The sequence below is a fragment of the Telmatherina bonti genome, assembly GCF_933228915.1.
Source record: "Telmatherina bonti genome assembly, chromosome: 11".
Taxonomy (NCBI): Eukaryota; Metazoa; Chordata; class Actinopteri; order Atheriniformes; family Telmatherinidae; genus Telmatherina; species Telmatherina bonti.
The window spans coordinates 21,306,914-21,324,848 of record NC_136629.1 but is presented as its reverse complement, the minus strand read 5'-3'; the positions used below and the strand labels follow the sequence as shown (position 1 = coordinate 21,324,848).

The 17,935-nt window shown below is 38.4% G+C and overlaps 1 protein-coding gene across 3 annotated transcripts in view; it reads right to left on the bottom strand.

Annotated features, from left to right (window-relative positions):
* macrod2 (mono-ADP ribosylhydrolase 2) overlaps positions 1-17,935 on the bottom strand; it is a 393,923-nt gene that overhangs the window by 268,095 nt on the left and 107,893 nt on the right. The gene's annotated exons all lie outside the window — the stretch shown is intronic.

Sequence of the window (17,935 nt, the reverse complement as noted above, 5' to 3'; positions counted from 1 at the left end):
CACCATTTCCTAAATGCCTATTATAACCAGGCTGGTAAATTTTCTGTTTCAGATCCTAAAAGATAAAATATTGCAATAAAAGTTGGGACTTTACTGCAGCTGATAAAATTCATTTCATCCTTTTTTTTTTTTTTTTAAAGGTATTATTAAAGCAAGAAATCAACATTTGTTCAGCATATGACTTCATTTGATTAAAAGCTCTCAGGTTTGAGATGTAGTGACCTCTAGTGTCATAAGCGTTAAATTACAAAAAAAACTAATTATATCTATAGCTCTCCTCTCCTAAGCATGTGGAGAAGACAGTGAGAAACCCAAACAGGCTGCAGGATTTAAAAAGCCAAATCTAAAATAATCAAACAAATGATAGTCTGTGTCATTTTCAACACCAATAAAAATACTTTTATTAACACCACCAAATTGCATTTATGCCAACAACCCCCCCTAAACTGTCATATTAAATTCTATATCAATTTTCTATTATCAGTATATTTAAATAGTTTTAGTGCCATTTCAATGCAAGTTAACAGTACACTAGTTTTCAGCATAATCTATCATCATTGTCTAGTCTCCTGGGGAGTCTTCCTATTCCTGAGCTATTAAAACACTGGGGTTTAATTACCTGACATTATGGAAATGCTTGCCTGAGGGGGGCACTTCATTTACTCCGCACCTAATAAGAGATAGGCGATGTGGCTGCTAATCAGTCAGACAACTCTTCTGCATAAATATGTGTAAAAGGCAGGCTAGTGGAAATAGTCACTAGGACAGACAGAGGGTGTTTCCAACTACAATCGGCTTGGTGTTCTTGTGGCAATAACTCACTGGAAGATGAGAGGTTTCATCTTTGTTTTGGGTTTGAGGAGTATTAAAAATATAGAAATATTGCTGTATGTCTTCATTCCCTTTTTGCTGTATTCATGCTCATGTAGTGTCATAAGAAGAAATTAATGCAGATTTGCTTGTAAATAAATACCTAACTGGTGTCTCTTGTGAATTTCAAATTAAAATTTCCTATTCGACCACATCCATCTTTCAATTCATATTTCATAGTGTGTGTATTAATTATAAACTAGCTCCCCTTGCTGTTTTGCCTGCCTTGGGCTCAGTCTAGTCACCCTGTGTAGGATCAACACATCTATACCTTCAGGGAAGCAGTGGGAAACGGAACAATTAGTATTATCAGAAGACCATTTTTTTTTTTTGAGTGTCTACATGTGGAGTCATCTCTTTTGAATACGTTGTTAATGGGTGTTTGACTACTCTTTTTTTCTTTTAAAGCATCAGAATCAGTCTAACCTCGAGAGAACATCATTAATAATTTTTTAAGGACACCAAATGCACATCTTAAAGTCCACAACAACCTATCACATTAGACAGAAAATGACAACGAGTCCAAGTTCTGAACCTGAATATTTCTTCAGCAGTAAAGGCAAGCCTTAAAGGTTTGCAATGACTCAGTTAATGAGAAGAAATTGTGAAACCAATGGGGTGGGCTATAACTTGCTGTTAGTCTGAAGTGGAATCCCTGCAGTAATCCACAACATGGGTCATAAATCTCAGTGGAAATGTTCCCTAGTTTGCCTGGAGACGGTAGGTCATTAGGAACTGTTGGCTGACGCCATTAGACTGGCCCATCAAACACATGGCAATGCCGTCAATGTGGGAACACCCACTTGCTGTCTGCCCTTTAAACTCATAGCCTCCAAAGTAACCTCATTTAAGATTCAACCAATGAAAATGCTGTGATGCCACTATTGTGTATTTTCTTTACAATAAATACTGATAACATAACCCTCACCACAGATTGTGTCAGGCATAGTTTATGTACTGTTTTACTGCCAGGACTGACACAAACAAGTGGAAAATGATGGTGAAACAAATCCCTCATACCATTGTGTCAAGATATCTGTGAAGCTTTCACAAAAGTGGCTTCAGTGTGTGACTCCTGTGCAGGGGGCGCTGAGGCATGGATCTAGGTGTTTGGTGTCGTCAGCAGTTCCTTAGATCATACAGTTAAATAAAAAGTGCTCGAGCATGACCACAAAACCTCAAGGCAATAAACAGATCCACTGTCTACCGTCTGGTCTCTGCCACTTAACTGAACTCTTTTAATATGCTTCATCAAATGCACACTCACCTTATCCTAAGTAGCGCCTCGCATGCTTCTCAGTGAGCTCATAGGTTAATCGTGTGCTCTGCTATGACTTTGGAAGAAAAGGTGGACTACAGAAACTAATAATAAAAAAGTTTTAAAGGTAAGGTTTCCTGCTCTGTTGCCAAGTCAAAAGAATTTTGCAGCAATTTCTCAAAACAACTCAAACGGCCACAGCAATGTAATCCAATCAGCCTATCTGCATCTACAAATCTTAAAGGCTTTTTTTTTTTAAGCAGGACTTGAGATGAATCTATATGAATCAAATGAACTGTGATGTGCATGATCTGTGTGCTGTCTTGGATCATTTGCCACTTCTTCTGAATTGTATTTCATCTATCAACATGGACAGAACTCCGATTTTAGCTAATGTGACTTAACACACTCAAACTGTCCCAGAAAAACATAATCTAGGTCAATATCGCTGCTCTTTGTTACCAAGCACCACATCTTTTCTTCAATTATTCTGCTTTAACAGCCAGTTTCGCAGGCATAAATCAGCATCTAGAATGAAAATTAACTACAAGTTCTTAAATAATAATAATGATAAAGTAGTTTAAAGAGCTAAAAGCCAATTATCTGCAGACTTGGTTGACAGACAGTCATTAGGTGCTTTTCTTCAAAGTGTTCTGATGTCTTACACGTCAGGTCTGAAAGCTGAAGTTCAGAAAGTCAGTGAAGTGAAGGATACTTTCATTTTTAGGAGAATAATGTGTTGTAACACACACACATGCACACAAACACAGACACATGCAGGCTTTCCACACCAGCAGCTGCATTAACAAGCAGATCTACTGTGTATCTGAACATGCAGACACACATGCTTACTGCACATACACACCTACTTAAAATATTCAAGCTACCATTTGATATGTAGAGTAACTCAAATTTTAGAGCTCTGTGTTAAACTAAAGCCAGTCTAAGCTATAATGATGGGGGTTGTTTTGCTGTTTGTAGCTTCTGAAATTCACACCAAGACAAATATAACTTAAATGAGCCACCAGTTGGGAGACAAGAGAAGACTTTGTATTGTTTCTTATATGTGGCGCATTAAAAATGCATGACACACCACACATGCGGCCTCGCCTGAAAATACTCGTTGGCATTTTTGTTCTTTATACTGCAGCTTATAATAGTCCCTGAGGACACCGAGAGAGCCAGGCACACTGGTGGCAGAGGTGGCACTATCACAAAAAGCACATTCACACAGAAAAATGACTTTAAGTGGAGTGAATGGCTCGAAATAGTGCAACTGTGGTTGAAATAAATGTTTAAGAAATGATGTGAGTTTGCAAAATAAGCTAATTAATCACAAAATGACAAAAAATAATATTAGTGCAAGGTCATTTCACTACTGTGATGCACAATGAGTAACACAACACTAAACTGAGATAAATGTCACAACTAACTGTGAAAACTCAGTTTGTGCAACAAAGGCACAAATATTAAAAGATGCACAATAGAACCTTTGCAGTTTTCTCTGTAATCTGCTTTCTGATGGCTGATTCAGGATCCACATTGAATCCTACCTGCCCTGTGAGAACTCTCCAGCAAGTACAACACAGTCTTGTCTCTTGCTCCATCGTTCTCTCTTTCTTTTCTTCTCTTCCTCCAAATTTGTCTTGTTGAGTTTCTTTACAAGCAATGTGACTTTATAAAAAAAACCTTGAATTCTTTACTATATATATATAAATTACTATAAAAGCCAAATTTAGACATCATCATTCTGGACATACAGCTTAAAACTGAGCAAAGACAGATGAAAGTGCATTCTTCCAAGGAATGATTATTAAGTTACTTAAAGAATATCTGGCAAGGAAAATATACAGACAAACATATGTTATTGAGCAAGTCCGAAGTCAGTCCGCGAGGGCTTCTGATGTATCCCTGTCCCAGCAGACCTCGCTCACATTAAATGGCTCCAACAGCCAATGAAGTTCTGCACAATAACTGATTCATATGAGTCAGGTGCATTGGAACAGGGATACATAGAAAACCTACAGGATTGTGGCCCTCAAGGACCAGAGTTGGACACCCCTGTAATGGAGAGTATGATGACAAAACTATGATCTGCTCAGTAATGTAGGCAGAATTTGCTTTAATTATATGTCCAGTGTGCAATATTGCCATGGAGACACGACAAGTTCTCAACAACCAAGTTAGCTAAACGCATTGCATCATCAGTAGCCGTCACATCACAGTAGAAAGTTGACAACGGAAGAAATTTATACACGACAGCTGTAACTGTTTGACAGAGGCAAATGAAAAATCTTGCGGTATATGAACCACTGCTGCATATCACTTGTGAAGTGTGAACTCACTATGCCTTCAAAACTTCCAATACAAGTCAAGCTTGCGGAATAGTGATGAATAAAACACCCAAAAACACTGAAAATCACATTACGTCTTAGTTTAAAAAGAAACAGACCAGCGGTTAAGTAGAGTTACGGTTACGTGAAGCAACTTTAGTCCGTTTAGAAGCATTTGAGTTGTTAGTTTTATGTCTAAACCATAAAGAAACAGCTATATTGACCGGGACAAAAATGTGTATTCACCTAATCGGTCGGTGATTGTATTGTGTACTTAACAGCACCTCACACCGCTTTACTTGTATGTGAAATTCTGTTGGTTTTGCACCTTCTTTAAAGAACTACAATGTCTAAATGCATCATTGTGACAACAAGCCTGTGTCACGGTGATTAATCCCATTCCTCCGCAGCCTTGTCACCATCATAACAAAGCAACAAAACCAGATGCCAAAGCCAGCCCACACGTCTATTGTTATAATTACCTGACCTTCAAATCCACATTAATGAGCCCAGGATGATCCCATTCTCTTTCATCATTTGGCTTCCAAGCCCTCCTTTTATCTAACAAGGTCACTTTCACAACACTGTGTCTCCCTGAAATACACATCCCCCTCATAAATATACATCTACCTGCATCTGCTCAACCCCCCCATCCGATGATGGGAGCTTGGAGAAATTACAAGAAAATGAAGCTGTAGGTGGGCTGTGCAAAACATGAGTTTGTGTTTCCTCTGAAGCTGACACCAAGGGAGAGTCAATGCCACCAAAGTTAGATACAGAAAACAACTTTCTAACGATTTAAGTGTGACTGAATAATTGTTTTCAACACTTAAGACAGCCTATTAACATGTATGAGAAAGACTCGCTGCATCGGGGGGGGGGGGGACGGGACTGGGAGATCAGGGTTCAGAAAATGAGATGCTTCGATCCATTCCTGTTATTCTAATCTCAAATGCACTGTGGTTTCCACAACAGAAAAAAACAAAACATTTGTTGTTTGTGAAAAACCACAAACAGTGTCAGAAAAACAACGCATTTAATTATTCATTTAGTTTGTTATGTTTCACCCAGTTTGCTGTAATTCTATAGTTGAATCTCACTTGATATGGATATGAAGACTGCAGAGTGCCCTGCAAGGAAATCTAACAACTTGAAACACAATAGCAAATGATATCTACTGCAGAGAGTAAAGTGCAAGTAGGAGCTTTAATACATATAAATGTTTACAGCATATCTTTTCAAACACTCTCCGCACAGTTTATTCCCACGGGGTCTTACGTAAAGTCATTGCAGTTTAATATACATGAGCATGTAACCGACTCACTCTTGAAACAGCTCAGAAAGCAATTTAGCCAGGTGAGATATTAAACACTAGTGCCAATATCTGAAATCTTGTTTAACATAAAACGATATATCACTCGGTTTTTACTGTGATTAAATAGGTTTTCAGCAAATGTTACAAGGCCCAGTGTCACTGTGGAGGTCTGGCAGGATTTGCATCAGGAGCTGCACCTACCAGGAAACCAAACAATTCCCCTTACTACATCCAAAATAACACGGCTGAGATTTCTTCAGACAGAAGAGCCAGGAGAGCATTAAACTGAAGATCTTCAGCCACTGAAGTTTGGGTTCTAAATCCAATTCCGCTTTACATATCACTGCATTCACTTTGGGAAAAAAAAGGAAGTGTGGAAACGAGGGTCGGTCTTGCCCTTGATAGCTGGGCCGAGGTATATTCACTCATACTTAAGGCCCATATAGCTTAAGTGGAGTTCATTGAATTACGGAAGAGTGCATTGTCTTTTTTTAACACTAACTGTATTTTAACTTCTCTTACTTCCTTATCAAAATGCACTTAGCAGCCACTCAAGAGAATCCATTCCCACCAGCATTTATTTGATCACAGTGGTGTAAGCGTTGAGGTCATGTGCGAAGAGCACCCTGGAGGTGGAGGTTTATGTCACAGAAGCTCATTTCCCTGGAGCACTAACCACAGTCTGGCTGGATCTTCTTTTATGTTTATTGAGCTCTGAGTCGAAGATGCAACGTCTGTTAACTGCAAGAAGTTTATTAACAGGTTGTAAATCTTTTTACTTTTAGAGTTTTTATATTTCGCTGAAGACCATGGCACCATCAACGGACAAAATAACAAAAGAACTGCCCGATTAGAAATGTTGGTCAAGTTACAACTAATTTACAATTTAGAAGGAGCTTAAGCAATAAAAATCATATCACTGAATGTTGCACGGTTCTGAAAAGTCATTTTTTGTTAATAATTTAGGAGGGAACTTCTGAAAAAACTGAAGAACTGAAGATGTAATGTCATGAAATCACATTGGCAACTAAATTAAATTCAAAATCAAAATGTTTGCACATCTTGACAGGTTTTTTTTTATAAATCAGCCACCTGTAATAGAGCAATACATTTTTTAAACTTTCTCCCCCTTCCCCTACCAAGAATATCATGTGACAGATGCTTTTTTTTTTTAAATTTTTTGTTTTTGCTGTTTTGTTTTTTCCCCCTTTACAGCACTGTGTCACTTCCTAGCAACTGGCACATCATGGCTGATTCCACAAAGAAACACAGAGGACATAATCAAAGGAAGTGAGGGGAAGAAAGGGAGAAAGGACAAAGAAACTGATCAGGCAAAAGTCAACAGTGACATAAAATTGACAGAACAGAGTTGGGTGACGAGAGAATTAAAGAGAAACGCTGAATAAGCTCTCATCAGGAGGTGACAAAATGTGAAAGTTCAGTTGTGCCGGTTTAACATCCAAGCTGTTGATAATGTTGAACAGTTTTATCCTATACGGTAACATCAACTTTCATTATGATCTATTTATAACCTCCAATCTGTCAGAGATAAAACATTTTGACTCACAGCTTTCCTAAATCGCAGTCTGATTTTTAAGGTAACTGCAATAGAAACTGCAGCTCTACAAATAAGTTGCAGAGCTGTAGAGCCCCTCCCTTCCTTATAAATCATTGAAGTGCAAAACAAAAAGGACCCGACTGAAAGCAGCGGACTGATAACAGCTCTTACCTGCCTGTTAGATACAGAAGCTCAGCATATTAAAGCCCTAACATCAAAAGCTGGGTTTCATGTGCATACAGATATATATATGTTTGGGTAGATAACATATTATGTTAATTTAAGGTTAAAAGGGACAGTTACAAAGAGGCACTTCAAGCTGACAGTTCCTGCTGTCCTAAAAAACTGTTCACAAACAGCAGTTAAGAGGGACTGTGATAGTCCAGGCTGCAGGAGCATGAAGGAGTATGGATAAAACAGCACCTAAAACAAGCATAAAGAAATATCTTTCTATGAGAGTTGGCTTATACACTTGTGGTTATTTTTATATTTATGCACATACTACGTCTGATATATATATATACACATATATACATATATACACATATACATATATACATACAGACAGACAGACAGACAGATAGACAGATAGATATAGATATAGATATAGATATAAAAACATCATCATAATTACAATAACAAAACAGAAAAGAAAGCACTCAAATAATTGTTTTTGGATGAAAGCTGCTTTCTAGGAAGGCCATTGCCTCTTTATTTCCCAACTCTAATTAATTTGATCAATTCCAGCAGAAGAAAAATGCATCAGTGTCGGGCCTTGGGAGACTGATAGACTTGGGAAGCTTATGTGTGCAGTTATCTTGTTTTATATGTCGTCTTTCAAATGTAATGGGAGTGAAGTAATTTCTTTTTTTTTTTCCCAATACAAGGATTCCATTGCATTTGTAAACAGAAGAAAATATTCATTACAGAAGTCAGTGTCTTAGGGCCACCAAGAAATATGTTTAAGAAACGGAGGCTTGGCAGAAAGTAAATTAAACCTGAGCTCTCTGATCATGAACAAAATGTGTCGAAAGAAAAATAGAGTAGTGTTTAATGAAGCCTGCAAATGCTTAAGCATGGAAGAAGAAATACTCTGCTTTGCATATAGAGGGAAGAAAGGATACCTCGATATATGAGCTAATTTATTGATTTATTGGGTGTATATTTCTCACACTACATAAAGGAATGCAAACGCATACTTGCACAATCACCATCACATTTCTCTGCCTAAAACATCTAAAAATCTGAGCAGGTCTTAGACATAGTGTCCTGAAACACCCCGAAATATCTCAGAATCTAAAGTGACCTGCAGCAAAGAGTCAGTAAAAATTCTTAAATATGAATAGATACCTTTTAACTAAGTTACCAAGTACTGTCCATTTAAGAATATTGGCTGTTTTCCACCAACGTCAGCCTTATGGACAGTGGTTCTTGTGGTTCTTCAGTTATTTGTCAGTGTCAGTTGAACAAGTTTCATGCATCACTCAGCTGGCCTGAGCTTACTCCAAAGCACGTAAGAGCTGTGTTTCTCCACAGGGTAAGAATATATAGTACCTTAAATCATTCAAAGCCTCCATCTAAACATTCCTACGACTGTGCAAAATGCACTTCTATGAGTGAAGTGGTAAATGTGCATTGGAGGAGATTGAAAAATGCAGTCCTTTCAGTCTGCTTTGTTCATTGGAAAACAATTTCAGTGTTTTCTACAGACTGTTATACATTCTGGAGAACGCCTTCAGTGTGTTTCCTCAAACCAGGGTGACAGTATTTCTCACTTGTCTGATAACAACCCACAATAGTGAAGTTCATCCTGTGTTAGAAACTCATCGCCTCATCATGCAACCTTTAACAACACCAAGAGAAAGACATGAAGACAGAGACAAATATTGACTGAGTAGAATAAATTAACTGTTTTTTAGAAGATATTAGGCTGAAAATAATGCATAGCATTCTTTTATCTACGGTTGTCTCAGCAAATAATATCATTAACTTCTGATATTTAGTCTCTTCAATCAAATTCAGTGGCAAGAAAAAGTTTGAAATTGCAACAACCAGGAAACCTGAATCAGTAACTCATACAATGTTGTCTGGTCATCATCCAAGTCACTTTTGCAAACATAATCTAATCAATCTTATAAACAAACATGCATCTATAGACTTACAAACGTAGAAATGGCTCACACTATGCAATCTCGAGAACAGATAAAATCCGACAGGTTGCATCTTTTAATAAAAAGGAGAAACATCCAATGTTCAACCTGTAACAGATATGTTGCAGGTTAAGACTGATAGTTATCACCTGCACAGCAAGTTTAAAGAATAGCTTGACAGTAATTACATCATATTAAATTATACCTTTTTGTTGAACTTTGCAGAGCTGCTTAATTGCAACTCTTAAATGGCTTATTTTCAAGCTCTTTACTCCCTTGTTGAACCTGAACATACACCGCCTGTAGATACCATAATGTCGTGCTAAATGCCAAGGCCAAGATTTAAACAAGATATCTGTAGTGAGAATTCTCCAAGAGAGCATTAAATACCCTTTTCAAGGAAGATGTTTATATTTTGTTCTTTAGTTTTGACTCCATCTAAAGAAGAAAATGTGAAAAATACTTCAAAGGATTTAGATATTCCTCTGTATTGTCACAGCACAAACACCCTTTGTGTCAATATACAGAACACAGGAAGATAATGTCTCGTAACTTTCATGCAGAAAATACACCCAAAATGTTCCTTTCAGATAGGACCAAATAAACAGTTTGTGTACTATTAGAAGTGAGCAGCTTTGAAAAAATTGGCTTATAACAAGAAGTGAACCCTCTTTTACTTCTATACAACCCGCAGGACTTTTACACAAGACTGTGAGCTTTAGTGTTCCTGTGTTAGAGGCTCTTCAAAAGCAGGCGGGGCAGCGAATAAAGAACTGCTTCACTTTAGTACACTTAACGCTAAATCACACTTGCACACTAGTTACATTGTGAGAGACCTGTCACTTCTGGAGAACCAATTTATGATCCTTTTACACCTGCTAAAGAAAAATTAAGGTTTTCTGCAGCACACACACTGAGACTAAATCCAAAGCTGATTAAAGGACTGAAAGCTGAAGGAGAAGAAAACTCAGAGGGAGGAACCCCTCTCAGATTTATTTAACCGACTGTTCTTTATAATTCTTTTTCTCTGCACCCGACTGGACACAGAAGACACAGATCCAAGAGTAAAATCATTTAAATTCCTATCTTGTCCTCACAGTAGGCTAACTCTCTGCCAGGTGGGAGCCTATAAAGGAAAATCTGAATCTGACTTGAAAAAAGGGAGCAAGTCTGGAAAAGCATGAAATGAAAGCATCAGACAATCTATACAACAATTCTGCATAAAATCAAAAAGGAAGCGCTAATGGAGAGAAGTGCACAGAATTTGCTTGTTATTAAGATTGTGAATCCAATAACTGAGGAAGAGAAAGCAAGGTAGAAAAATCTTACTCTTGTTTTTAATTAAAAACTCATTTGAATGAAAATTGACAGCCATTTTTTCCCCTCTCACTTTACAAGGTCAAAGAAAACCAAAACTCAGAAGATAGATTTTTGTTTTCCAGACTCGTGACTTTCAATGAATTAAAGAAAGAAAGAAGGCTTAAAAACCGTGAAATGAAAACTAAAAAGTAGTTAAGAATTCTGGTTATGTAATCAGGAAAACAATGTTCGTCGGATACAAGCAACAATCTCAATCTCTGCATCGCCGAATGTTTTATCACCAAGCCAACCAAGCTGCTTATGGCAGCAAGGAGTTTGTAGGGGATCCCATCCTCAACCCAGTTCATTTCCACCACAGCAGTCAGGAGTTAAACAGGATTCTTACAGAAGCATTTCACTCCAAAACGGTCCTTTCTAGTGTGACAGTCCTCATGAGGTCACCCAGATCCCAGTTGAGCTTAAGTCTAGAACACTTACTTTTAAGTGTTCTAGACTTACATGCATGTTTTTCATGTCTATCTTGTATATTTTGCAAGTGTCTTTGTGCACATCCTCAGAAAATCATGCTAGGTTTACAAGTTGCAATATGCAAATAACCATTAGGGTTGACATGGTTGACAGCTGTAAAAAAAAAAAAAAAAACAAGGTTTTAAAGACAAGACAGTGTGATTGGTTTAGAAGTCACACATACCTTCTACCATACTTCTGCTCACCTTTCCTCGGTCATATTTCAAAAGTAACTATACTCTAACTTTCTCCGTTGTATAACATTTTGTTTCCATCCTCCTGTCCAATCACAGTCCTCTAATGTGCTCCATAGTGGAGTCTCCCAGTAGAAGGCGAATGTCCAATATGGTAGAGTATTGTCTGAATTTTAACTCCACCTTTCTGTTTCAATTAATATCCACCAAAACTGGTAACTGCATTTACTTTAAGTTGCACTGGGAGTAACTAAAACGTTTAACACAACAAACAAACAGCCAACAACCAAACTAAGGAACAGATTTGAAATTAAAGCAGCGGAGACGCACTTCTTGGCTAAACTAGAACTGTGTAGACAGTCTACCAGCCTAACAGTTGGAGTTGGCGATGAGCAAAACATGAGTTAATAGACTTTATTTGCCTAATCTTTCACCTTAGGGGAAAGCCAAAGACCCAGGGATGCGATAATCTTTAGCTGCTGGAAATAAGAAGCTGGTCATTTAAGCTCTGGGTGCTGTTGGTCAAAATGGCTCTCGTGAGCACCCTTCTGTAAGCTTTTTACAAGAACATGAATGTTGCTGCTCCAGTGATCATAATGAGGTGAATCCCCACAATGAAATCTTTTAAAGAGGCAGACAGGCTTGTGTAACCACACACTTTACACAAGCAAATAAGACCTTTTCACTGAGAGCAGTTTTCATTGTAAGGTCCATTTACTAATACCTATAGTTTTCCTGGCTGCCTCTTGTGAGAGGACTCAGCAGTAACCTTGCATCCCAAGGACACATCATTTGAAATGCATTGGCTGCCACAAGACTTGATATATCCCTTTTTCCTGAATTAACCTCAGCTAGTCTTTCCTGTCACCAACCACTCAGAGAGTATGAGTAGGGACAGGTCCTTAGTCCTGAGAAACAAAAACAAAGAGCTCTCTTCACAGTCCCTTTTATATCTTTACCAGCTTGTAGGGCAAGAGGTAAATATGAGAAATTGCCGAAAGGTCAATCAGCCAAATGTTTGACAAATAGAATCTGATTGTAAAACATTTGAGGGAAAAATCTTCTTTTTTTTTATTTTTGGAGACTTGAAAGACGGAAATGTCTGCGTGACCTCTATTAGAAGCAGAGATCAATCTGTATTCCAAGGTTAGCTCAATCATGAGGCAGTCCAGTCAGTGAGCAAAAAGGGCTCCTGTCTATTTGTCTCCCAATAGTAAATGTGAAGAAGGGAGAAAACTGAAGCCGCACATGGCTAAAAGCATACATGATTAAAACACAATTCAGTTTAGAGCTGAGATGGATGAATGGTATAAAAAGAAATGGCAGCAGCACACACAGACAAACTGAGCAAACCAGCCCACATTGGTCGGTTTTTAATTGGTCTCACATTGCCACTGTAGATAAGCTAATTGCAACAAAGATGACACTGCATGGATTTCACAGTTTGTGAAGAATTCAGTAACAATTTCAAAAACCATCAACAAAACCGATTGTTATTATTGACAGCAAATTCTGTCTATCTTTTTAATTAATTAAACAACAGAGGCTCTCCTTTACAGCTTAATCACATTGAGAAATTCAGATTTAACATCAGATTAGCGTCTCTGAGTTTTCTCCCTGAATACACTGAAAGAATGTGACACTGTCTGGATTAAGGAACCACTTCAAAGACGAGGTAATTTGTGATCAGTAATGAAAGTTCTAATTACTGAGGAGCCACCAGTAAAAGGGGCCAGTGCTAGCTCTGGCTGCGTTCATCATTTATTAAGCTAGGTTGCTGTTTCAAACCTCCAAAGCATTTAATTGGCTTAACTCTCTTCCTGCTACAAAAAAGCACAAAAGAAACATAGTTTCACCCTCTTCACTCTGTGCAGAGGAACACTTTCTGACAACTCCACATGAGTCTGTTGGAAAGCAAAGGCCCATGGTTAACTAATCAACAAAACCAGACAGTTCACATTTTATGCATTTTGAACTGAAAAGTGGGAAAATATGTTGAGGCAGGAAGCCAAAGAAAAAAACCTAAAACCTTTCAAATGCAATTTTCACACATTTGCACCGATACTCTAACACCCCACTAAGACCCATAAATCTCTGCAAAATCTACTGTATTTCTGAGCAGCTATGCTACTGATGGTGTCCAGAGCATCTGCCCATTTGTATGATGAAACAAACTTCCTCTGGCGTGGCAAACAAGCATCATTTTTGCCACTGCAGGAACTGCCTGTTCAGTCTTATTTATGAGTAATACAAGGGAAGTGGAAGCCTCCTGCACAGTGCCGCAGTGTGCTAAAGAGGATGTGGTTTAATCTCCACTTCCATCTTTAATGAGATCTGATGCAGGATGAAGACGGATCCTGTTATAGCTGCTAAAACACAAAGCAGGCCAGCTGAGCTACACATGCTAGAGCAGTAGATGCTGTGTGATAAAGTGATATGCAGAGATCATTAGGAGTGGATCAAATTGTTGTTTTTGTGGTTAGTTATGTCTGTCCCCCAGACAAAGCCAGATGGGAAAACACAAAAGATAGAACAAAAGATAGAGCACAAACTTGGGCAAGAGAAGGGAAGGGAATTCAAGAGAAATACCACTGGTGCAGGATTACCTTCAGCAGGCACCAAGTGTTTACATAGAATTGATCAATCCAATGTGATTAGTCTCTGCTCGGCATTCCCCGTTGTGTAAGCACGACTGTTAGGTGGCGAGTATATACATACCTCTCTTGTCTGACATTTCAAACAGGACAGCGAAAGACACTCTTGATTGATAGGACAAGAATTTCGGCCTTTTTTTTTTTCCATCTAACAGGGAGTGCAAATGTTCCCTTTACAAGCCCATGTGGATACACTGTATATATATCCTTGTTACAAAGCCTGACCCCTTTCCCTGGGCTCTTTGAGGTATGAAAACACACTCCTCCTGCTCTGTGGCCCGCTCTGGGAGCACTGATACCCTGTCAATAACTCTTTGGCTCTCCTCCCCCACCTTGGTCAAAGACAGAGAGCATTCATTCTTCAATTAGGCTTAATCAAGTTTGAATTGAGCCAACAGTCGCACGTCAATCTTTTCAAGCACTCAGACTGCAGATATGTAATCTGGAGTGGTGTCTCCTGGGCATATTTAACTTAAACATAAATACAAGGATTGTCTCCTGAAAATATATAAAATGTCGCTACTGCCCAGACAGCAGGTATAGGTTACAGCCACCCAGTCTAGACTGGCGGCTCACTAGCTTTGAGGAAAAATAATATTTGTATATGCATTTTCTCCTCCAACAAGCTGAAGGTAAATGACTGATTTCAAAATGTTTTAAAACAAACGCATTGCTCATGGAAACATACAGAGAGCTAATAAACTAAAAGCCGGAGTAAAAGGCTCTCTCACAACTGCCTCCGGCACAATGAAAAGTTGGCATGTGAGGACAGATACTCAGGATGGGGGACAGATTAACCAGGAGGCTACATGGAAGCAAGCAGCCCATTGGGTATAAAAAATAAAAAAAAAAGGGGGGGTTGCACTGTGGGAGCTCATTGGCCCACAGAGTCTCCTGTTCAGCTAATGTAATCTATGATCTCTCCCATCCCAATTAAAAGACAAAATGGCCTCAAAACAGCTGTAAAGGGAGGCCTCACTGGAGTGTACTAACCGCTGTTAATGTCAGAAGTTTCATTTAAGGAGCAGCAGCTGTTTGGGCTCCACGCAGACCTCATGCCTCTGAGCCCGCTAACAGCCCGTACAACCCAGCCCATCTGGACTGTTAAAACAACACCGGGTCCAGCCCAGCTCACACTGCCGACTGTTACTTGCATTGTTCTGTTCAAGTCCAACATTTACGGCACTTTGTTTAAAGTAAACTGAGTATTATAAGGTTACATTTTATTGATTTTAACATCTAAAATTACAAGTACAATATATTGAGAGTGAGTGTAAACATTTCAGATGTTTAATCTTTAGGCCTCAAAAAATGCAAAAGGTTCAGCAAACATCAGTATCTATTAAATACAGTCACTGTTTCACACAGTTACATCAAAGAGCTGTTCAACAAGGATAAGCACGTCTGGCTTGAAGCTGAAGCTGATTACTTTTTTTGGAGGTTTCGATTTGTTATAACACACGAAAGAGCATATATGCAAACAAACTACCAAATGCAGACAATGCAAAGTGCTAAAGTCACTTTAACACGTCACTGCTAACATAAATACCGGACTGACCAAAACAGGAAGCTCAAATTAACCGTTTTAGACAGCGTGTGATTCCCAAACTGCTAAAATGCACTCAGCTATGATTTGATTTCACGTGTCTGACTTTCCATATTGTTTTGTAGTTACTCCAGTCCAGTCTTATTCAAGGAACAGGAAACAGCAGTGCATGAAGCCAGGAAATGGGCTGCCAAGTGAGGAACAGGAGGTCCAGTAAAAGATGAAATGACAGATATTTGTTTAGGGAGACAGCGGAAGGATGTTGACTTCAGCAAATCGGATCAGATAAATCCATAGTTCAGAGGCTCTCTACGGGAAGGATGGCCACAAGCCATGAACAAAGAAATCACGTCATGTCTCAGTTTTGAATTTTTATAAAACATTTTAAGAAAAAATTCTTTCAACATCAAACTGAACAGACAGAGGATTTTATCACTGACAGAACAGTAAGTAAAACAATTCTTAGAAGCTCTAGAAATCCTTGCACATAAGGTCTGTAAAGTAAGATCAACAGGCCATGATTTTCTGGCCCTCATGGAGCCCTGCATTACAAAAAGAGACATACTGCCTTGATAGTTGATGCTCAGGTTCAGGATTACTCCTAAAAACTTTGTCAATACATACAGTTCAGTGTTGCATTAACAGCTGCAAGTCAATACTCTGCCATGTAAAGCAGAAAAGACATGAATAAAAACCAAACACACAGCAGTCATTTTAGGACCAACTGAAGTGGAAAGAAAAATGTTCATTTATTTAGATTGTCTAACATTCAGTCATAGATTCTGCATCTTTTGATGTGAACAGCCGAAGTTCAGCCTGGCTAGGTACCCGCACCTTGCTGAACACCTGCATCCATGAACATAACCTCTGCAAAAGAGCTATTAATATTGAATAATGCATGCAGGTTTGGACTAACATATGCTGCCACCTAAGTGACCTTTTATTCAATAGTCAGTAAGTCAGGGTAATAAAATGACCCACTTGCAGCCCAGTCCCATTATTTATTGATAGCAATTGTCACATTATGAAAAACCAAATGTTGAATTCTTGAGCGGTTGAATCCAAAGCATTAGTTCGCAGATCACACTTTAAAAACAATACCAAACGTTTTTCTTCATTTCCCAACTTTAACAGAAAGAAGGTCAAAGAAGAGTGGTGAATCACAGCAATAAAAAAAAATCATCCATCATTAACGTAGCAGGAAGATGAAAGGCATCATCAAAACTCAAGTTTCAATCCATTTGCTTCACAACTGTTCTTGGTGGATGTTCTTGGGATAAGCAAGACAATTTACTGTATGAGCTGGTTTATTAAAGCTGAAGATATGCATGGAGGGAAAGTATTAGAAAGCAGCTGGCTAATGCTTTCATTCTAATTTAATGGATTAATAGTTTCACAAAACCACTTTTCCTTTAATCTCTTGGCTTTTAAACATGAGGGAAATGTTCAACCTGGTCTGTCTCAGTCACCTAAGAGAGGAGGAAAACTAGATGTAGCTTACACAGATGCAATGCAAGCTTCTCTCCGCTAAACGTGCAGGGTAATTCTATGCTCATTGAGATATTAAACAAGCCAATCAACAACCCTTGAAAATAGTTGAAATAGTTCATTTTAAGTTTCTGATCGTGTCCAGATCCACAAACCGACTCCAACACATTTGGCAAAGACTCAAGGGTCAAATCTAAGTGTGTAGCATAGTGTACGATCACATCTCAGCACAGCGTTTCGCGATTTCTGACAATCTCTGTCTTGCCCTGAGTATGGCATGGGTCAATAGTATGCATTAGTTTGCCAGCCTATGAATAGAAAACAGCCCAGAAAACAGGCCATGTGATGCCGTGGTCTTACATTTATGTAAGCAATTTTATCACTGATGTCCACAAATACTGTAAAGAAGTATGTCCAACATCTGTAACAAACAATTTAGGTATGAAACAAGTGGCATGGACCATGTGGAGTTCTAATGAAAGAAGGCATTTAATTTGTTCACTATTTTGGTTTTATGATGGGGTGACGGCACTAAAATAAAAAATAAAAGCTGTGCCACTTCTATGATACAATTTAATGCCTTAAGTTTGATTAAAAAATAAAGTAAATTAGGGACATTCCTTGTTCTGGAAAGTAATCGTAGCATTCTTCATTGACAAGCCATCAGTTGCGTGCTTACCCTTCTTTGTATCCTCATTAGGGTCTGTAGTTTGGCAACTTTGGAACAACAAATTCAATTATT